Source organism: Schistocerca nitens, chromosome 10 (assembly GCF_023898315.1).
Source record: "Schistocerca nitens isolate TAMUIC-IGC-003100 chromosome 10, iqSchNite1.1, whole genome shotgun sequence".
In the NCBI taxonomy this organism is placed as follows: Eukaryota; Metazoa; Arthropoda; class Insecta; order Orthoptera; family Acrididae; genus Schistocerca; species Schistocerca nitens.
This window is the reverse complement of record NC_064623.1, coordinates 102,038,875-102,062,706: the sequence shown is the minus strand read 5'-3', so window position 1 is coordinate 102,062,706 and position 23,832 is coordinate 102,038,875.

The window sequence follows — 23,832 nt, the reverse complement described above, 5'->3', positions numbered from 1 at the left end:
TAAAAGCGAATGTTCAGCAATAATTAAAACAAACTAAACTCCGTCCGGATAGACCATGAAGGCCGAACAGTACTGACTGGCCGCCGTCTCATCCTCAGCCTAGATGTGTCACTGGATGTGGATATGGAGAGACATGTGGTCAGCACACCGCTCTCCCGACCGTAAGTTAGTTTACGAGGCCGGAGCTGCTACTTCGCAATCAAGTAGCTCCTCAGTCTGCCTCATAAGGGCAGATTGTCCGGCGCTTGCCAACAGCACTAGGCAGACCGGATGGTCACCCATCCAAGTGCTGGCCCAGCTCTATACGTTTACCGCTTAGGCTATCCGCACACCACTCACTCCCAGACCCAAACTTCCACATGTCTTCGTTCCTGCGTCACAACCTACACTCGTACACATATTGTGGTGTCACCGCTAGACACCACACTTGCTAGGTGGTAACTTAAATCGGCCGCGGTCCTGTAGTACATGTCGGACCCGCGTGTCGCCACTGTGTAATCGCAAACCTAGCGCCACCACATGGCAGGTCAGAAGACACGGACTAGACCTCGCCCCAGTTGTACGGAAGACATAGCTTGCGACCAGACGTACGAAGCTTTCCTCTCATTTGCCGAGAGACAGATAGAATAGCCTTCAGCTTAGTCCATAGCTACTACCTAGCAAGGCGCCATTTGTATCAGTGCTAATAGCTTACTACTATTCAAGAGATGTATTCCAACAAGAGAATAAAAGTTAAGTAACATCTACGTACTTTTCTTCTTATTCATTAATAAGTCTCATGTTCCAGAACTTCAAGCCCGTCTGCGTTAGTTTAGCGTGCACCTAGCTACCTCATTGTGTCTCGGCTGTAGGACCTAGACACAACACATATATTATATGATTTCGTTACAGGAGAGAAAATTTTATTTGTAAATCACTACGAGTACAGGTACTAACACAATAACAAGACATACGTAGGTATGGGCTTGCCCGTGAGTCGTGCACGGATAGCCAAAGTGGTTAAGGCGACCGCTCGCGTAAGGCAGGAAATCCGGATTCGAGTCCCGGTCTACCACAAATTTTCACTGTCGTAATTCTCTCAAACACCTGAGGGTTGTCCGTTATATCCTTGGAATGTCTAGACTCCACCGATCTTGTTGTACAGTTTAGTTCCTGCACCTAGCTACCTCATTGTGTCTCGGCTGTAGGACCTAGACACAACACATATATTATATGATTTCGTTACAGGAGAGAAAATTTTATTTGTAAATCACTACGAGTACAGGTACTAACACAATAACAAGACATACGTAGGTATGGGCTTGCCCGTGAGTCGTGCACGGATAGCCAAAGTGGTTAAGGCGACCGCTCGCGTAAGGCAGGAAATCCGGATTCGAGTCCCGGTCTACCACAAATTTTCACTGTCGTAATTCTCTCAAACACCTGAGGGTTGTCCGTTATATCCTTGGAATGTCTAGACTCCACCGATCTTGTTGTACAGTTTAGTTCCAGGAGACATAATACGGCTGTTCGATGACATGACACGTATGTTACACGTGATAAGCCGTATTAAGAAAGGAACATTTAAAGTGTTTCATTGCTTATTGCAGTTGTGCAATCTGTAGCTGAATCCCCTCTACTGCTCCTAAGGCGAGGATGTTAAAGCACTTGCACTAACTAAGTCCGTATTTTGGATCAACATTGTTCAGCTGAAAGCTAAACGTAACTGCTCTGCCAAATAAGGCTTGCAACATTATTGTTATAAATAATTACTATTAAAAACAGTCTTGATCACGATTTATTTAACAAGGTGACCGGTTTCGACCACTACTGTGGTCATCTTCAGACCTACAAGTTGTATACAAAGCTCTAATTAGAGGGCTACATACATTAAAGAAAATACATAAAGTTATAAAGCTATAAAACGTTGAATTACCATTGAGTAGGAACCTCTTTCTAGTGGAGAATCACTACTGGAGAAACCAGTGCACGTCTTACTATATATAATGGAGGCTCCACCCACTTCTGACTGCATGATGTTATTATTAACCAATGAGTTATAAATCGAATTACAATTATAAAATTTCTTAGTTAAAAGAACATTGTCAAGAATTAGAAATAAATACACACTAAACTTAGCTTATCAAACAGCTATTGTCTATTAAGAAGCGTGAAAAATATTTAAATATGTAGGAAAATGAACTTCGGTTTTACAGTACATGGGTTGCCCTCTCAAGGCCTGTCAGTGAACCATTTGGAACCACTGGTTGATATGGTTAAGTTAGACGCCGTTGCAAAGATGAAGCAGCAGGCTTTTTTCATTGAAGTTGTTGTAAAGTCGATAGTCGAACTAGTGGTTGCCATGGTGAGGACAAACGCCAGTGCAAAGATGTGGCAGCACGCTTCTTTCCAACGAAGTTGTTGCGAATTATAAAATTCTTTCATTTTTATTTGCTTATATGACTGGCATATAACTTGAGGAATAGCAATACCTTAAAAAAATGGCACATGTAATCTACATATCAACTTCATAGATAATATTTCATATATACGGACAAATACTTCGTTTCGTATTTGTGCAGCATGTAGTATACATGTCAGCTACAGATTATTGTAGCTTACTCTTTTCGTTTCCATAAAGACAAGTTGCTGCTCAATAATACATGGTCTGACGCCACAGTCTTTGCCATTCCACTTCGCAACAACTTCGTTGGAAAGAAGCCTGCTGCCACATCTTTGCACTGGCGTTTGTCCTCACCATGGCAACCACTAGTTCGACTATCGACTTTACAACAACTTCAATGAAAAAAGCCCGCTGCTTCATCTTTGCAACGGCGTCCAACTTCACCATAGCAACCAGTGGTTCCAAATGGTTCACTGACAGGCCTTGAGAGGGCAACCCATGTACTGTAAAACCGAAGTTCATTTTCCTACATATTTAAATATTTTTCACGCTTCTTAATAGACAATAGCTGTTTGATAAGCTAAGTTTAGTGTGTATTTATTTCTAATTCTTGACAATGTTCTTTTAACTAAGAAATTTTATAATTGTAATTCGATTTATAACTCATTGGTTAATAATAACATCATGCAGTCAGAAGTGGGTGGAGCCTCCATTATATATAGTAAGACGTGCATTGGTTTCTCCAATAGTGATTCTCCACCAGAAAGAGGTTCCTACTCAATGGTAATTCAACGTTTTATAGCTTTATAACTTTATGTATTTTCTTTAATGTATGTAGCCCTCTAATTAGAGCTTTGTATACAACTTGTAGGTCTGAAGATGACCACAGTAGTGGTCGAAACCGGTCACCTTGTTAAATAAATCGTGATCAAGACTGTTTTTAATAGTAATTATTTATAAGACATTGATCACTGCTGTTCCCATAATGCATTCAAAAGTAATTATTGTTATACATTTGGCCCCGCCCCTCTGGCTCCTTGGAGTAGGGGCTGCTATCTCAATAGTTTTTGGCGTTTTCGCTCTCTTTATAACCCTTGTGAGCCTACTGACGTTGCTGTTCTCGGGGCTGTTATCAAGCTGGATTTACACGCTACTATGTGCCTGTTGGTTTACAGAGTTCTACGGTGGCAACCTACCACAGCGTCTAAACGACATATGAAGTTACATGTTAATTCCTTGATGAGTAACTAGCGCCCTGGGACCGCATCTGGGGGGCGTCTGCATTTTCGCAAGGCTCTCCCCTTACTGTTTACTTCATGTAACAATATCTCTCCTAGTTTCGTCTGCCCTCAGCATCGTCTCTGCTTCCGCGCCTTGGAACGCCTGTCCTCCTTTCTCACAGCTTCAAGATAACACTACAGTGACAAGGAATAATCAATATATTACAATAGTGACCTCGTTCCTGTAACAAGTTCAGTTTCTCAGCAAATCGACAACTCAGTGCAGAGTACTTCGTTTGTGATTAACGGTGATACCTGGGAGAAAGAGAGCGGGAGAATATCAATGATCAAGTGCAACACACACCGATAAGGCAAAACTTTATGACCACCGGCTTAATAGTTTGTTTGACCATCTTTGGAACGAAATAAGTTTCTGATTTTGCGTATCAAGGATCCTACTGGTTGTTGGTACGTTGGTGGAGGTTTGTCCGCCGATTTGTGCAAGCGGTAATGGCGCCCGATAGCAACCCAAGTGGGTTCCGTAGGATTTACATCTGGCGAATTTTCTCGCCGAGACATCAACGTGAGTTCACTATAATGGTCCTCAAACCACTACAGCAAGGTTCTAACTCCGAAGTACGGACAACTATACCTCTGAAAGATGACATCGCAGTTGGGGAAGACCCCAAGCAAGAAGGAATGCATGTGGTTTGCAGCTGTCAGCGTGTCTTCGATCACCACCACAGACCCCGTGCATGCGCAGGAGAGCGTCTCCCGTAGCATGCTACTGCTCCCACCAGCTTGCGACCGGGGTTCGCTGCACGTTTCGAGCCACCGTTCACACCTACGATGGCGTTTGCGGAGACGACTATCGACCTATCGTAGCAGGAATGTGATACAACTGAAGAGCCGACTCGTTTCCATTGATCGTCGGTCGATTCCCGATGGTCCCGTGCTCCCATCAATCGTAACTAAAGATATCGTTGAGTTAACATGTGAACGCGTATGGGTGGTCAGCTGCGGAGCCACATGTTCAACAATGTACGCTGAACTGTGTGCTTCGAAACACCTTGTGCGTGCACCAGTATTGTGCTCTATCGGCAGAGATGCCACAGATCATCTATCATACTGCACAGAGCAGACAAGCCTCCGAACACCACGTTTTGTGAAGAGTCGTGGACGTCCAACATTTAGGTCTTAGTGGTAGTTTCACTGTCGTTTCGTAGACGCTCACGACGCACGTGAACATCCGACCAGCTTTGCCGTTTTAAAGATCCTCGTTCCCAGGCTCTGCTTAATAATAATCTGAACTTTGTCGAAGTCACTTATCTCGGCCTATTCTACATTTGCAGCCCATATCTTCGCTGAGGTTATGCCCCGTCCGTGTCTGCTCCGCTTACACACCTTATTACCGGGTCACCTGCCTGGCACGCCACCAGTCGGCATCCAACGCCCGGAAGGCAGTGGTCATAAGGTTTTGGGTCATCAGCGTATAGTACAATGATTCTACCATAAAATTTAAACTATATAAAATATAAAATGTTTACACAGGATGATCTTGTTTTTGTTGTTGTGGTCTTCAGTCCTGAGACTGGTTTGACGCAGCTCTCCATGCTACTCTATCCTGTGCAAGCTTCTTCATCTCCCAGTACCTACTGCAACCTACATCCTTCTGAATCTGATTAGTGTATTCATCTCTTGGTCTCCCTCTACAATTTTTACCCTCCACGCTGCCCTCCAATTCTAAATTGGTGATCCCTTGATGCCTCAGAACATGTCCTACCAACCGATACCCTCTTCTAGTTAAGTTGTGCCACAAACTTCTCCCCAATCCTGTTCAATACTTCCTCATTAGTTATGTGATCTACCCATCTAATCTTCAGCATTCTTCTGTAGCACCACATTTCGAAAGCTTCTATTCTCTTCTTGTCCAAACTATTTATCGTCCATGTTTCACTTCCATACATGGCTACGCTCCATACAAATACTTTCAGAAACGACTTCCTGACACTTAAACCTATACAAAATTGTTAAGGCTTTCGTGGCCACTTGTTGACAAACTGCCTATTGGCTTCTGTCTCGGGTTCTTCGGCCGACGTTCATCTAATGATTTTTCTGACGTTTCGCCAGCACGAGTGGCTGGCATTGTCAAAGCTTCACCCTCCATTGCCGGTGGTGAACTGGAGGCGAGCTCGCGGCCGCAGACTATATGTACCTGGCGCGCCAACGTCCGAGGGCTTCTCCGCGGTCATTTCCGGTGCGGTTCTCCTCTTGCTACCTGCGACGGTCGTTCGCTGCAGTACGGGAAGCCAGGATCCGTTTACCTTAAGGCTTTCCTCTTTCTTGTTGAAACTGTTCGCGTGTTTTTGGATTTCTACAGCTTCTCTGAACAAGCGCGTGTGATAGTGCTTCTCTACAGCCAGAACTTCCGTGTCGGCGAATTTTATTACGTGGTCGGTCTCATTCAGTGCGTGCTCTGCCACGGCCGATTTCTCCACCTGCCCCAACCTGGAATGTCGCTTATGCTCTTTGATCCTGGTGTTAATGGATCGTCCAGTCATTCCGACATAAACTTTTCCGCATGTGCAAGGTATACGGTATATTCCCGACATTGCAAGTGGGTCTCTTTTCTCCTTCGCCGATCTAAGACACTCTTTGATCTTCCTTGTCGGTTTGAAAATCGTCTTTACGCCGTGTTTGCGCAATATACGGCCGATTCTGTCCGTCACTCTGGGAATGTATGGCAGAAAGGCCGTACCCGACATTTCTTTTTCTGGTTCTTTACTTCGCCGAGTGTTTAGCTCTGTTACACTTCTAATGTAATTTGTGGAGTACCCATTGCTCCTCAGAACAGTTTCCAGGTGTTGCATTTCTCGTTTGAGGTGTTGAGGCTCACATATTCGTCCTGCTCTCGTTACGAGCGTACTAATCATGCCTCTTTTCTGGCTCGGGTGGTGGTTTGACAGTTTGTGCAGGTATCGGTCCGTGTGTGTCGGTTTTCGATACACGCTGTGTCCCAGGTTTTCGCCGTCCCTTGTGACCAGCACATCTAGAAATGGCAGTTTCCTGTCCTTTTCTACCTCCATGGTAAATGTTATGTTGGCATGGAGGCTGTTCAAGTGTCTCAGGAATTCACCGAGCTGTTCTTCACCATGGCTCCACACCACGAAAGTATCATCGACGTACCTGTACCACACCTTAGGTTTGCAAGTCGCCGAGTCCAGTGCCTGTGCTTCGAATTGTTCCATGAAGAAGTTGGCCACCACTGGACTGAGAGGACTACCCATGGCGACGCCTTCCAGCTGTTCGTAGAAGTCGCCATTCCACGTGAAATAGCTCGTGGTGAGACATGCATGGAAGAGCTTTCTGATGTCTAGCGGGAAAATGGAACCGATGTGCTCCAGAGCGTCACTGAGTGGCACTTTCGTAAATAACGAAACAACATCAAAGCTGACCAGGATGTCGTTTGGTGCAAGTTTCAGTGCACCAAACGACATCCTGGTCAGCTTTGATGTTGTTTCGTTATTTACGAAAGTGCCACTCAGTGACGCTCTGGAGCACATCGGTTCCATTTTCCCGCTAGACATCAGAAAGCTCTTCCATGCATGTCTCACCACGAGCTATTTCACGTGGAATGGCGACTTCTACGAACAGCTGGAAGGCGTCGCCATGGGTAGTCCTCTCAGTCCAGTGGTGGCCAACTTCTTCATGGAACAATTCGAAGCACAGGCACTGGACTCGGCGACTTGCAAACCTAAGGTGTGGTACAGGTACGTCGATGATACTTTCGTGGTGTGGAGCCATGGTGAAGAACAGCTCGGTGAATTCCTGAGACACTTGAACAGCCTCCATGCCAACATAACATTTACCATGGAGGTAGAAAAGGACAGGAAACTGCCATTTCTAGATGTGCTGGTCACAAGGGACGGCGAAAACCTGGGACACAGCGTGTATCGAAAACCGACACACACGGACCGATACCTGCACAAACTGTCAAACCACCACCCGAGCCAGAAAAGAGGCATGATTAGTACGCTCGTAACGAGAGCAGGACGAATATGTGAGCCTCAACACCTCAAACGAGAAATGCAACACCTGGAAACTGTTCTGAGGAGCAATGGGTACTCCACAAATTACATTAGAAGTGTAACAGAGCTAAACACTCGGCGAAGTAAAGAACCAGAAAAAGAAATGTCGGGTACGGCCTTTCTGCCATACATTCCCAGAGTGACGGACAGAATCGGCCGTATATTGCGCAAACACGGCGTAAAGACGATTTTCAAACCGACAAGGAAGATCAAAGAGTGTCTTAGATCGGCGAAGGAGAAAAGAGACCCACTTGCAATGTCGGGAATATACCGTATACCTTGCACATGCGGAAAAGTTTATGTCGGAATGACTGGACGATCCATTAACACCAGGATCAAAGAGCATAAGCGACATTCCAGGTTGGGGCAGGTGGAGAAATCGGCCGTGGCAGAGCACGCACTGAATGAGACCGACCACGTAATAAAATTCGCCGACACGGAAGTTCTGGCTGTAGAGAAGCACTATCACACGCGCTTGTTCAGAGAAGCTGTAGAAATCCAAAAACACGCGAACAGTTTCAACAAGAAAGAGGAAAGCCTTAAGGTAAACGGATCCTGGCTTCCCGTACTGCAGCGAACGACCGTCGCAGGTAGCAAGAGGAGAACCGCACCGGAAATGACCGCGGAGAAGCCCTCGGACGTTGGCGCGCCAGGTACATATAGTCTGCGGCCGCGAGCTCGCCTCCAGTTCACCACCGGCAATGGAGGGTGAAGCTTTGACAATGCCAGCCACTCGTGCTGGCGAAACGTCAGAAAAATCATTAGATGAACGTCGGCCGAAGAACCCGAGACAGAAGCCAATAGGCACTTAAACCTATACTCGATGTTAACATTTCTCTTCTTCAGAAATGCTTTCCTTGCCATGATCTTATTTGTTCCGAATTCAGAAGCTTTTGTAATGTGGTTTCATGCGGCACGAATGGTGAAAAATCCAAATGATATGGCAACCAATGAATGCTTCTCTAAAATTTGTACGTTACATATGATTCTTTGATCACTTTATCGTTGCGATACTCCGTTACGATGGACGCGACAGGATAAGCGACGCAATTACGGCCTTGTCACAGTGAATACACCGGTTCCCGCGAGATCACGCAAGTTAAGCGCTGTCGGGCGTGGTCGGCACTTGGATGGGTGACCATCCAGCCGCCATGCGCTGTTGCCATTTTTCGGGGTGCACTCAGCCTCGTGATGCCAAATGAGGAACTACTCGACCGACTTGTAGCGGCTCCGGTCAAAGAAAACCATCATAACGACCGGGAGAGCGGTGTGCTGACCACACGCCCCTCCTATCTGTATCCTCAACTGAGGATGACACGGCGGTCGGATGGTCCCAATGGGCCACTTGTGGCTGACTACGGAATGCTTTTGTTTTCTTCTTTGGTTTCTTGGTCACTGATCCTCTGACTACGTCTCTGTGCATGTAAAAAGTCTGTCACCATTTCGTAACTGCAGAGTGTCTCATAAGTGTAAAACCTTCGCTGTGTATACATACTGAAGCGCCAAAGAGACTGGTTTAGGCATGCGTATTCAAATACAGAGATATGTAAACTGCCAAATTACGGCGCTTAGGTCGGCAACGCCCATTTAACACAAGGAGGTGTCTGGTGCAGTTGTTAGATCGGTTACAGCTGCCACAATAGCAGATCATTTAAGTGAGTTTCCACGTCGTGTTATCGTCAGTGCACGAGCGATGGGACACAGCGTCTCCGGGGTACCGATGACATTGGAATTTTCCCATACGACCATTTAACGAATTTACCGTGAATATCAGGAATCCAGGAAAACTCCGACATCCCTGCGGCCCGAAAAAGAACCTGCAACAACCGGACCAACGACGACTCAAGAGAATCGTTCAACGTGACTGAAGCGCAACCCTTGCGCAAATTGATGCAGATTTCAATACCGGGCCATCAACAAGTTTGAGCGTGCGAACCATTTAATGAAACATCATCGATATGGACTTTCGGAGCCGAAGGCCCACTCGTGTACCCTTGATGACTGAGCGACACCAAGCCTTAACCCTCGCCTGGGCCCGTCAACACCGACGTTCGACTGTTGATGACTGGAAACATGTTGCCTGGTAGGACGAGTCTTGTTTCAAATTGTATCGAGAGGACGAACGTGTACGGGTATGGAGACAACTTCATGAATCCAAGGACCGTACATGGCAGCAGGGGACTGTTCGAGATGGTGTACGCTCTATAGTGATGTGGGGCGTGTGCAGTTGGAGTGATATGGAGCCGCTGATACGTCTAGGTACGACTCTGACAGGTGACACATTCGTAAGTATCGTGTCTGACCACCTGCATCCATTCATGACCACTCTGCATTCCGATGGACTTGGGCAAATCCAGCAGGAGAATGCGACACCCCACACCTCCGGAATTGTTACAGAGTGACTCCAGGAACAATTTTCTGAGTTTAAACACTTCCGCTGGCCCCAAGCACCAGAGACATGAACATTATTGAGCATCTCTTGGATGACTTGCAACGAACTGTTAAGAAGGAATCTCCACCCTCTCGTATGTTATGGATTTATGGACAGCCCTGTAGGGTTCATGGTGTCTGTTCCTTCCAGCGCTACTTCAGATATTGGTCGAGTCCATATCACGTCGTGTCAATGTTAATACTTCAATATGTAGGCCCCTATAATAAGATGTGTGTGTCAGTTCAAAACTCGGAGGAAGACAAAGCATAGTAACTGCAGCGTGGTGTAAACCCTACCTTCCAGTTGATGGCAGCTATTATCCACCATTACTTATGTTACACGGGAGTTAAATGAAGAATTTGCTATAATAAATGTTTATAAGACTGACATCTGCGAAATACCATATCTCTACGAGTTAAAATAAACATTTTGTATGACACACATACTATTGGTATTATAATATTAGCTTATTCAGCATGTAGGGCTACATGTTCCCAAGTGAAGTAATGTGCAGGATGCATTCTGCCTAATTGGGAAGAGAACATATCGTAAGAACGTCTACAATTAACCATAATTACGCTTTCATTTTACATACGCTAAACGTGAATGTGTGAACAGTATTAAATCTGTAATTAATGCTTCTGAAATAAAAACTGTCTAACACACCACAATGTATACCATACTTCTTTTTCTTTTTTCAAGTAAACGACAGAATGCATTTACGTTAATACTGCTCTGGCTTCTGTAATTCACAGCTATGCACTCAATGAAAAGAGCATACATCCTGATAAGATACAATAGTCTGCGTTGGTATAATCTAACAAGAGTCCTAAAATTTGTATCAGATGTTGTTCAACTTGATGTATTAGCTATGACGTCCTCTGACTATTACATCGTTACACTCACATATTCCATACAATAGAACAAAATAACTGTATGAACGTTATATAATAAAGAAATAAAATGTAATTAGTTTTTGATGTTTCTGAGCAAGTTATGCAACAATTTTTAAATGAACACATCGCCATTTGGCTCCACTGTTGTTTAATTAATTACGACTTATATTTTGGCCTTTACAATCACTTGAAAATGGCATAAAAGTCCGAAAGCTAGGTCGTAACTGAATAAACAACAATACATTCAAATGGCGGTGTGTTCATATAACAAAAATGAAGTTAAATCAAACAATGCATAATTTCCTTTTATGGAATCATAAAAGGATAGTACGAATTTCTGGGAGAAGAGCGCTTCCATATCGTTCCTGCATTTGTTAGAGAACGACCGCACGACAAAAAACGCGCAGGTGTTGCCAAGCACCACGCATGGGGATCAATATAGTGGTTATGTGGGGTGCGGGGCAGGCCGAGGAACTAAACAGAGAACGTATGAATGCAATGAAAACGCCAGAAACAGGGGAGGGACGAATTAATAAAACACTGCCCTCCATTCAGCGAACTCTGGGGGGAGAGGGTGTGAAGCCGTTTGTGCCAAAATCTCTCATAAAGCCTTTCTGACACGCACAAAAAGTTCCCGGAATTTAATAAAAGTTTCGGAACATACTACACCTTTTGCAAGTTTTAGTGTGTGGTAAAAACCACGATAGCTATTTGAAGACGCGTTATGAACATACAAAGATTGGACAATCCTTTCTGCAAGACACGTCATTTCGTAGGGAACATACTTTTTGTGGAGTTCAAAGATCAGGAACAGTGCTTGTTTGAGTTACGTGATTCGTTCAGCCTAGAGGCATTTGTTTTGCTGATTGAACAAGTGGATGATACGGCTTTATTTACGCAGCGCTGTATGATGATCTTTTGCTGAACGCTTACAGAGATGAGGTCCAGGAGACATTTCAAACAAACACTGTCCAGCACATAGAGGCGCGAACAGACTCCACCTACGTCATGCAATGTTCTTGGCAGTATATGTATTTCATATGTAGCACCTGCACAAAAGTAAGTAATAATTAAATGTGTAAGAACCTTATTGAAACATATGTTTTGTATTATTATGATTAATGTAACTTATAAGAATCACTCACTCTGACTGCTAATTATTGTCCTGATTAAATTCTATATTCACTGCATAAATCATATTCCGCTATTATAAGTGTTTGGGCACATGTTATTTTATTTTGTTACTTTTTCTTAATACCGGGTACCTTCCTTATTGACAAGCTATTTCAGTTTAAAATTGATTTCATTGTGTAACTAATTATCACCCCCCTCCCCCCAAATCCCCAGACACTTCAAATGAACAGCCTATTCAACGATACAGATACCAGTACCGTAGTACTGGGACAGCAGCATATTCGAAAGTTGTAGGGGTCACAGTCTGGGCGAATATCTGATCTGCCCTCGCAACATCGTCAACCTGACATTGGCGTGGTGATGCTACGCTACTGACCATTAAAATTGCTACACCAAGAAGAAATGCAGATGATAAACGGGTATTCATTGGACAAATATATTATACTAGACCTGACATGTGATTACATTTTCACGCAATTTGGGGGCATAGATCCTGAGAAATCAGTACCCAGAACAACCACCTCTGGCCGTAATAACGGCCTTGAAACGCCTGGACATTGAGTCAAGCAGAGCTTGGATGGCGTGTACAGTTACAGCTGCCCAGGCAGCTTCAACACGATACCACAGTTCATCAAGAGTAGTGACTGGCGTATTGTGACGAGCCGGTTGCTCGGCTACCATTGACCACACGTTTTCAATTGGTGAGAGATCTGGAGAATGTGCTGGCCAGGGCAGCAGTCGAACATTTTCTGTATCCAGAAAGGCTGGACAGGTCCTGCAACATGAGGTCGTGCATTATCCTGCTGAAATGTAGGGTTTCGCAGGGATCGGATGAAGGGTAGAGCCACGGCTCGCAACTCATCTGAATTGTAACGTCCACTGTTCAAACTGCCGTCAATGCGAACAAGAGGTGACCGAGACGTGTAACCAATGGCACCCCATATCGTCGTCACGCCGGGTGATACGCCAGTATGGCGATGACGAATACACGCTTCCAATGTGCGTTCACCGCGATGTCGCCAAACACGGATGCGACCAACATGATGCTCTAAACAGAACCTGGATTCATCCGAAAAAATGAAGTTTTGCCATTCGTGCACCCAGATTCGTCGTTGAGTACACCATCGCAGGCGCTCCTGTCTGTGATGCAGCGTCAATGGTAACTGCAGCCATGGGCTCCGAGCTGATTGTCAATGCTTCTGCAAACGTCGTCGAACTGTTCGTGCAGATGGTTGTTGTCTTGCAAACGTCGCCATCTGTTGACTCAGGGATCGAGACGTGGCTGCACGATCCGTTACAGCCATGCGGATAAGATGCCTGTCATCTCGACTGCTAGTGATACGAGGCCGTTGGGATCCAGCACGGCGTTCCGTATTACCCTCCTCAACCCACCGATTCCATATTCTACTAACAGTCATTGGATCTCGACCAACGCGAGCAGCAATGTCGCGATACGATAAACCGCAATCGCGATAAGCTACAATCTGACCTTTATCAAAGTCGTAAACGTGATGGTACGCATTTCTCCTCCTTACACGAGGCATCACAACAACGTTTCACCAGGCAACGCCGGTCAACTGCTGTTTGTGTATGAGAAATCGCTTGGAAACTTTCCTCATGTCAGCACGTTGTAGGTCTCGCCACCGTCGCCAACCTTGTGTGAATGCTCTGAAAAGCTAATCATTTGCATGTCACAGCGTCTTCTTCCTGTCGGTTAAATTTCGCCTCTGTAGCACGTCATCTTCGTGGTGTAGCAGTTTTAATGGCCAGTAGTGTATAAGCGGCTGAAAGCAAGTGGAAGCTACATACAGGGTGTAACAAAACAATACTTACAAACGTCGAGGGATTGTGGAGGGTGTCTTGAGGAACAAATTGAGGACAGGAAACTGTGTCCCATATACGTCATCTAACGGCACTGTATAGCGCCGAAGCTGTAGTCGCCAGCGCCTGCCTCTAGACCACCCCACTGGCAGAAAATCTGACTGTACGCTGACGGATAGCAGTTGAGAAGTCTCGCAAAAGACCTGAGTTGTTTGTTATTCAGTGATCCCGATCCATTACCATGATCACCAGAGAATAATATGGGGCTACTTGCTGCATGGACAGGTGTTGTCTCCTATGAATGCGATTCTCTGTTGACTCGGTGGATGGACATGGGTTCCCATCAGCAGTTTAGTTTTCCCCACGAACCCTCTAAAATCTCCAAAGGTTTTTGATACGCAGGATGTCGATACAGTAGCTATCGATCGTCCTCTAGTGCGCTGGAGTTTGCCGCCATCAGTTGCTTTCAATCAGTAATGGCAGACTTCTCGAGATATAGTGCTTTTAGTTAATTTAAATGAAAGGAAATATGAATACATAGAGAGGAGGAGAGACATAAGAGTATTCACAGGGACAGAGACAGGGAACAGTTTTCAAGGAGTGAACGTCACGATTTATTCTGCTGTCAGAAGAAATTAAGTAAAATTGTGTGTCAAAAATTAATGCCTTCAGCATTGCAGATTCAAAAAGGCTCTAAGCACTATGGGCCTTAACATCTGAGATCATCAGTCTCCTATACTTAGAACTACTTAAACATAACTAATCTAAGGACATCGCACACATCCATCGCGAGGCAGGATTCGAACCTGCGACCCTAGAAGCAGCGCGGTTTCGGACTGCAGCATTGCAGAATGCATTACTTCTGCGTAGAAGTGACTGGCGTACTCTTTCAAAGATATCATCCATGGTGCGAACATCTCCACACACCGCATGTGTCCTTGTAACTACATCCTCCGGCCGGCCGAAGTGGCCGTGCGGTTAAAGGCGCTGCAGTCTGGAACCGCAAGACCGCTACGGTCGCAGGTTCGAATCCTGCCTCGGGCATGGATGTTTGTGATGTCCTTAGGTTAGTTAGGTTTAACTAGTTCTAAGTTCTAGGGGACTAATGACCTCACCAGTTGAGTCCCATAGTGCTCAGAGCCATTTTGAACTACATCCTCCGCTGACCCCACTAGAGCTTGACGAAGCACATTCTTCTGATGATCTGATGATGCAACAACAAAACGTCCAACGGGTTGGTGGCCAAGGCAGCCAAGTTACAGGACGACCTTAACCAATTCAGAAATCCTCAAACATCTGCCCCATCTTCAGCAAGACTGAAGTGTGTGAATGCTCCACTGACGGCTGAAGGCCTTATTAAGAAGGAATTTTAAATTTCCAGAATGGAAGGTAGGAGACGAGGTACTGGCAGAAGTAAAGCTGTGAGTACCGGGCGTGAGTCGTGCTTCGGTAGCTCAGTTGGTAGAGCACTTGCCCGCGAAAGGCAAAGGTCCCGAGTTCGAGTCTCGGTCGGGCACACAGTTTTAATCTGCCAGGAAGTTTCGAATTTTAAATTATTTGTCGGCTGAAGGCCACAAGCAATACTTCAGAACAATTAGCGGCTGAATGCCTGAATTACAAGTGAGGAAGATAACTACACGTTAAAAACACCAAAATAATTTTTAAAACAAACATTAAAAAATTGACTGTAACACAAGCTACACTGACGGCTGAAAGCCTTATTAAGAAGAATTCAAATTATTTGTCGGTTGAAGGCTACAAGCAATAGGAATAATTTAAACAAAATATTATTTTTAAACAATTAATACAATCAGACCAAATGAAGAAGGGAGTAATCCACAGACAGTGCTCCAAGGATCGACCTGGGAGAGTCCCCCAAACGTAAGTAAGACGAAACAGTCAGCCCAGTGTTATACTCACTTAACAGGATGGCAACTCAAACCATTCACAGTTAAACGCATGACCAACACTCTCGCAAAATCTGCCTAAAGTCCGATGGCCAATACAAAGATGGAATAACCCACACCAGGCAGACGGGCGGACTACACTCTTCACATCGTAAAATGACGAACATTATACAAGAGAACATGTTCAAAAGCAAGAGTAATCCGAGGTAATCACAAAAAGCTGCCTCCACGAATCCAGTACGCAGACAGCGTTAAAATGACTGCTCATTCAAAACCACACTAGATACACATGGATCCGCGAAAATAGTTCCACAGACAACTCAAACAATACTAAAGCCAGTCACTGTGGAGCAGCAAGGACGAATTACAAGTCGACACAAACTCAAAGGGCCCAGAAGCGGCCGGCCGTTGTGGCCGAGCGGTTCTAGGAGCTTCAGTCTGGAACCGCGCGACCGCTACGGTGGCAGGTTCGAATCCTGCCTCGGGCATGGATGTGTGTGATGTCCTTAGGTTAGTTAGGTTTAAGTAGTTATAAGTTCTAGGGGACTGATGACCTCAGCAGTTAAGTCCCATAGTGCTCAGAGCCATTTGAACCATTTTTTTTAGCCCAGAAGTGCTCGAAGACCAAATACACGTTGTCCAATGAGACGACCGACCGAACGACCAATCAATGGTCGTCCCGCTCAAGTCAGGCAAGGGAAACGTGCCAGTATGAATCGTCGACTGGCAGTTTGATGGCATGAGGTTATTTCCACACACAAACACACACACACATACACACAAGGGAAGGTTACACTACTCAAATATAAGGATCCATTCAACTTAAACTTGCTGAATCCGGACCTCGATGTGGTCGTGCACTCCCGCGAACACATCCTTCCATCAGGCAGCTCCTTCGGCGAGATCTGGCGCTGTCGGACCTTACTGTTGCTCCGTCCCCCCAACTGAACTCCGACACACGACGACCCGGAAATACTCGAGGCCGCTCCAAAGATAGTACCACAGTACTCGCTATAGATGAAAACCGCTGTTGCCACTCACGGATAGACAAAGTGAGCAAACGTAGTGGCGCCAGTGAACGGACTAAGAAGACGAGAGGTCACAATCCGAATACACAACGCCTACCTGTCAACGGCTGAAACACGAGCCGGAGGACGGCTCAAGAACGTTGTATAGCTATTACCTGTGAGTCAAGGACAAAACACCTATGGGCCAATCAAGTAATTCCTTACCACACCAGCCCATAAAATTATGGTAGTCTGTTCTTGATGAGCTTGTTCGTATGTGACATGGGCGTTCTCGTTCGCCCCGATATGCCAACTGTGAGCGTTGGACCCACACTCGTGGGTGAAGAACGCCTCATCCATGAACAAAACATTTTACTCCTCAGTCTCCTGACTGGTTAGGTGCGGCTCGTCGCGAATTCCTCTCCTGTGCCAAGCTTTCAGTCTCAGAGTAGCACTGGCAACCTATGTCCTCAATTATCTGCTGCATGTATTCCAATCTGTCTCTTCCTCTACAGTTTTTACCGTCTACAGCTGCCTCTAATACTACGGAACTTATTCCCTGATGTCTTAACAGATGTCCTATCGTTCTGCCCCTTCTTCTTGTAAGTGGTTTCCTCACCGAATCTGCAAAGAACCTCCTCATTCTTTACCTAAGCACTCTACCTAATTTTCAACATTCTTCTGTAGTACCAAATCTCTAATGTTTCGATTCTCTTCTGTTCTGGTTTTCCCACAATCCATGTTTCGCCAGCATACAATGCTATGTCCTGTGACGGTACGTCAAATATATGGACATTTGGAAAAAGGAAAGGAAGTTTGTGTTGTACGACTTGTGAATTATAAATTATTTCAGGACTGTGTACGCGTGCGCGATGTATAACATAGATTAAAAAAGTTAAATAACACCACCAAAAATCACAAACAGCGATGTGGTATAAAAATAAAAGAACATTCTTTTCATCTGTGTAATGAAAATGAATATGACCAGAAACTATTACGTTATTGAAACCTCTCCTGTTTTGTTTCGCCTAGAGGTAGGTCGCCATTGTAGCGCCGGATAATATTTAATGAAAGTTTGTTGTAATTTAGTAAAATACACAAAATTGTTATTAGAAAGTGTGTATTATTGACTTAGTTGTCACCTCTCATGATCGCAACCATCAATTATAATTAACAACATTTTACAGAACTTCGTACTGCAGGCAGCTCATCTCCCCTAGCAGGATTTAGTCCGCCATTACGCTGACTGTATTATTTAATTAAAATTTCATATCATAATATTAATAATGAACAATAAATATTGAATATCAGTATATTCAATAAGCTCCGCAATATCTCAGTTAATCTTTGTGACATTTCGTATATAAATAACCAGTAGCGCCTGAGACCCATGTTAATAATTACAGTTTGCGTAAGAATACGCATATTTTCTTTTCGAAACAGCAGCGCTCACGCAAACTATTTATTTGAAGGCAGTGACTCAAGCGTTGTGTTTAAAGAATATTATATCATACGTACTTCGGGGCAGCCGATGTCCTTAGGAGTGTTATCGCGGTATAAGTTAATTAAAAGTCTCACGCTAGCCCACAATATTTAAAGCCACCACATCCAAAATCATATATAATTATAAAAATAAAATATATAATTACCACCGGCCGGTGTTGCCATGCGGTTCTAGGCGCTTCAGTTTGGAGCCGCGTGACCGCTACGGTCGCAGGTTCGCATCCTGCCTCGGGCATGGATGTGTGTGATGTCCTTAGGTTAGTTAGGTTTAAGTAGTTCTAAGTTCTAGGGGACTGATGACCATAGCTGTTAAGTCCCATAGAGCTCAGAGCCATTTTTTTATAATTACCCCGTGATAAAGTGGCCACACACACACACACACACACACACACACACACACACACACACACACACACACACACATATATATATATATATATATATATATATATATATACACTTGTACCGTGGTAGCCCCAAATGTATATTCTGAGAAATGAGGGCCTGTATGCCTGCACGGTACCATTCCACTGGTCGATGTCGGAGCCAACGTCGTACTGCATCAATAACTTCTTCATCATCCGCGTAGTGCCTCCCACGGATTGCGTCCTTCATTGGGCCAAACATATGGAAATCCGACGGTGCGAGATCGGGGCTGTTGGGTGCATGAGGAAGAACAGTCCACTGAAGTTTTGTGAGCTCCTCTCGGGTGTGAAGACTTGTGTGAGGTTTTGCGTTGTCATGAAGAAGGAGAAGTTCGTTCAGATTTTTGTGCCTACGAACACGCTGAAGTCGTTTCTTCAATTTCTGAAGAGTAGCACAATACACTTCAGAGTTGATCGTTTGACCATGGGGAAGGACATCGAACAGAATAACCCCTTCAGCGTCCCAGAAGACTGTAACCATGACTTTACCGGCTGAGGGTATGGCTTTAAACTTTTTCTTGGTAGGGGAGTGGGTGTGGCGCCACTCCATTGATTGCCGTTTTGTTTCAGGTTCGAAGTGATGAACCCATGTTTCATCGCCTGTAACAATCTTTGACAAGAAATTGTCACCCTCAGCCACATGACGAGCAAGCAATTCCGCACAGATGGTTCTCCTTTGCTCTTTATGGTGTTCGGTTAGACAACGAGGGACCCAGCGGGAACAAACCTTTGAATATCCCAACTGGTGAACAATTGTGACAGCACTACCAATAGAGATGTCAAGTTGAGCACTGAGTTGTGTGATGGTGATCCGTCGATCATCTCGAACGAGTGTGTTCGCACGCTCCGCCATTGCAGGAGTCACAGCTGTGCACGGCCGGCCCGCACGCGGGAGATCAGACAGTCTTGCTTGACCTTGCGGCGATGATGACACACGCTTTGCCCAACGACTCACCGTGCTTTTGTCCACTGCCAGATCACCGTAGACATTCTGCAAGCGCCTATGAATATCTGAGAAGCCCTGGTTTTCCGCCAAAAGGAACTCGATCACTGCCCGTTGTTTGCAACGCACATCCGTTACAGACGCCATTTTAACAGCTCCGTACAGCGCTGCCACCTGTCGGAAGTCAATGAAACTATACGAGACGAAGCGGGAATGTTTGAAAATATTCCACAAGAAATTTCCGGTTTTTTCAACCAAAATTGGCCGAGAAAAAAAAGTGTTGCGTTACTTATTGAACTGCCCTCGTAATTTGCTGCGTCGGCAGCTGACTTCCTTATCTTCACCTGCTTCGTGACCACCACTCATGAAGTTAAGTTTCTCTCTGTTCTCATTTCTGATACTTCTTTCACCTTTCTTCGATTGACTCTCAGCCCAAATTGTTTTTCACTCTTGGTTCTTGTACATATTCAATATTACCCATCTTTTGCTACAGCTTACCCATATTTTTCTCGGAATTTCTAAGATCTTTCACCATTTTACGTTGTCGATCGCTTTTCCAGGTCACAAATCCTATAAACGTGTCTTCATTTTTCCTTAGTCTTACCTCTGTTATGTCAAAACCTTTACCTTTCTTGAGGCCAAACTGTTAGCCCTCTAACAGATGAACAGGACAAAACGTAAGCAGCGTAATATGGTTGCGTGGCCCAGCGCAGAAAAAAACACCACCCGAACACCATACGTGGAGAAAATTCGTGCACCATCTGCGGCTGTGGCTTCTGAAAATCGAATGAATGCTTTCACTCGTCATAACCCACCCTCCATACCATCATCTGCTTTCTCTGCATTGTATGTGGAGCAGCGCGAGTTTCTATCGATGGGTCTGCGTCGAATCTCTCTAATACATCCCTTTCAACTTGTAGAGGGCGTACGTCCGCATGCGACCTGCGCTGTTTTGACGTCCTTTGAAACCGCCAGTTACACCCAGACGATGTGCAGACGTACAATGGTGTCGCTGACGCCTATTTGGATTACTCTGTGTGAAGACAAATGAAGCTGGGTGCCCATTCCGTATCACTTCACCATAAACGAAATGCTTATCAGGCAGCTCGGTCCGAGTGAAATTCTCCATGATGCGGCCCAACGGCACGAGGCACAATGAGATTGAACACTGTGTTTCTACTGCGCGTGTTTGTCTTTCCTGTCTGCTGCCACTGCAGTCAGCTGCCTGTAAACTCTATTGTGACATGCGTGGGCGCGTTCCGGGCCATCTAATGTCCAGAATGCTGTGAGGTAGCGGAAGGTTACAATTAAACTGCAGCTACTCACAGAGATCCACTGTGGGCTGTAATTAAGGTATGGCAGTGAAACTTGGCAGATATTCTAAGGCTTTAACGCTGAACCGTTTTACGCTGGATTAAAGTAGTTTCAGTTTTGAGACCCAGGTGAAAATCTAGCGCCAGCGATAATTATTCATCTTATTTCGATATCTGTGTCCATATCAAACCTTACATCATATCCTAAAAAATTAGAGCTGGAGACTTGCTCAAGTGACAGTTTATAAATTATTATTTTGAGTAGGTAGTTTATTTCCCATGATAAGCCATGATCTTCGTTTTTTTTTTTTTCGATATACGAAGGTAACATTCTTTCTTCTCTAATTGCTGTAGTTTATACATTGCTTTTTATATCTCGTCTTCACTATCTTCCAAAACTGTTATATCATCTACAAGGTGTTTCAAAAATGACCGGTATATTTGAAACGGCAATAAAAACTAAACGAGCAGCGATAGAAATACACCGTTTGTTGCAATATTCTTGTGACAACAGTACATTTTCAGGCAGACAAACTTTCGAAATTACAGTAGTTACAATTTTCAACAACAGATGGCGCTGCGGTCGGGGAAACTCTATAGCACGATATTTTCCACATATCCACCATGCGTAGCAATAATATGGCGTAGTCTCTGAATGAAATTACCCGAAACCTTTGACAACGTGTCTGGCGGAATGGCTTCACATGCAGATGAGATGTACTGCTTCAGCTGTTCAATTGTTTCTGGATTCTGGCGGTACACCTGGTCTTTCAAGTGTCCCCACAGAAAGAAGTCACAGGGGATCATGTCTGGCGAATAGGGAGGCCAATCCACGCCGCCTCCTGTATGTTTCGGATAGCCCAAAGCAATCACACGATCATCGAAATATTCATTCAGGAAATTAAAGACGTCGGCCGTGCGATGTGGCCGGGCACCATCTTGCATAAACCACGAGGTGTTCGCAGTGTCGTCTAAGGCAGTTTGTACCGCCACAAATTCACGAAGAATGTCCAGATAGCGTGATGCAGTAATCGTTTCGGATCTGAAAAATGGGCCAATGATTCCTTTGGAAGAAATGGCGGCCCAGACCAGTACTTTTTGAGGATGCAGGGACGATGGGACTGCAACATGGGGCTTTTCGGTTCCCCATATGCGCCAGTTCTGTTTATTGACGCAGCCGTCCAGGTAAAAATAAACTTCGTCAGTAAACCAAATGCTGCCCACATGCATATCGCCGTCATCAATCCTGTGCACTATATCGTTAGCGAATGTCTCTCGTGCAGCAATGGTAGCGGCGCTGAGGGGTTGCCGCGTTTGAATTTTGTATGGATAGAGGTGTAAACTCTGGCGCATGAGACGATACGTGGACGTTGGCGTCATTTGGACCGCAGCTGCAACACGGCGAACGGAAACCCGAGGCCGCTGTTGGATCACCTGCTGCACTAGCTGCGCGTTGCCCTCTGTGGTTGCCGTACGCGGTCGCCCTACCTTTCCAGCACGTTCATCCGTCACGTTCCCAGTCCGTTGAAATGTTTCAAACAGATCCTTTATTGTATCGCTTTTCGGTCCTTTGGTTACATTAAACCTCCGTTGAAAACTTCGTCTTGTTGCAACACCAGAAAAATCCTCTGTTCTAAGGAATAAACCATGTTGTCTACAGCACACTTGCACGTTGTGAACAGCACACGCTTACAGCAGAAAGACGACGTACAGAATGGCGCACCCACAGACTGCGTTGTCTTCTATATCTTTCACATCACTTGCAGCGCCATCTGTTGTTGAAAATTGTAACTACTGTAATTTCGAAAGTTTGTCTGCCTGAAAATTTACTGTTGTCCCAAGCATATTGCAACAAACGGTGTATTTCTATCGCTGCTCGTTTAGTTTTTATTGCCGTTCAAATATACCGGTCATTTTTGAAACACCCTGTACATACATAGGTATATTAGCATATTTATTTCTGTCAGTGTGGATTCTCGGACTTAGCTTCTATCTCTAGTTCAACAAGTTACTTGTAGGATTGTAATTTACTTCTGGTAGCCACGGAGAGGATAAGCCTCTGACAGAAGGGCCACATGCGAATAGTCTCTAAACTTCTCCCTAGCCGTGTTGTACTACAGCGGCTCGCATCTCCGAGGTAAAGTCCTCCGGGCAGTTGCCGAAGCAGTTTGGTTCCCTAGCCCTATACCGGAGCTCTCTCGTTCCCGATCCCTGCTCTTCGCCTTTTTTTCACTGAAACTTTTCTCTGTCTGCAGCACTCGGCCGGACAACGTGACGTCGCTTTCATTCGTTGTCTCCAAGACAGGTGAACTCCACCCTGGCAGGTGCCTGCGTCACCGTGACACGCTTCAATGCGAATCGCTCGCGTTAATTCATACTTCGTCTTACACATGATTTTGACGCTACGCTTCATGGTCCTTCAAGTGCTCTTTATTTTAAAAATAAGTTGTTACAGATTTCGTCATGAAATGTAATTACCATGAATCCATCGCCTACTGCGTTCTGACTTTGATAACAAGCACTTGATGTACCGCCAAAATTCTACTAACCAAATTTTCGCGTATTATAAGTTAAATTGTGTATATCGTTCCGAATGTCTGTTGGCAATTGGAAAGATCTTTTATTGACAGTGAGATGGCAGATTCTATGCCTGCTACTTCGCTCGCCAAACCAATAACTTGAAAACTCTGCACTGCTTCTTTTCGTTGCTTTTTGTGAACAGATGTTTGAAATAAATTGACTATAAATTTGCCCACATAAA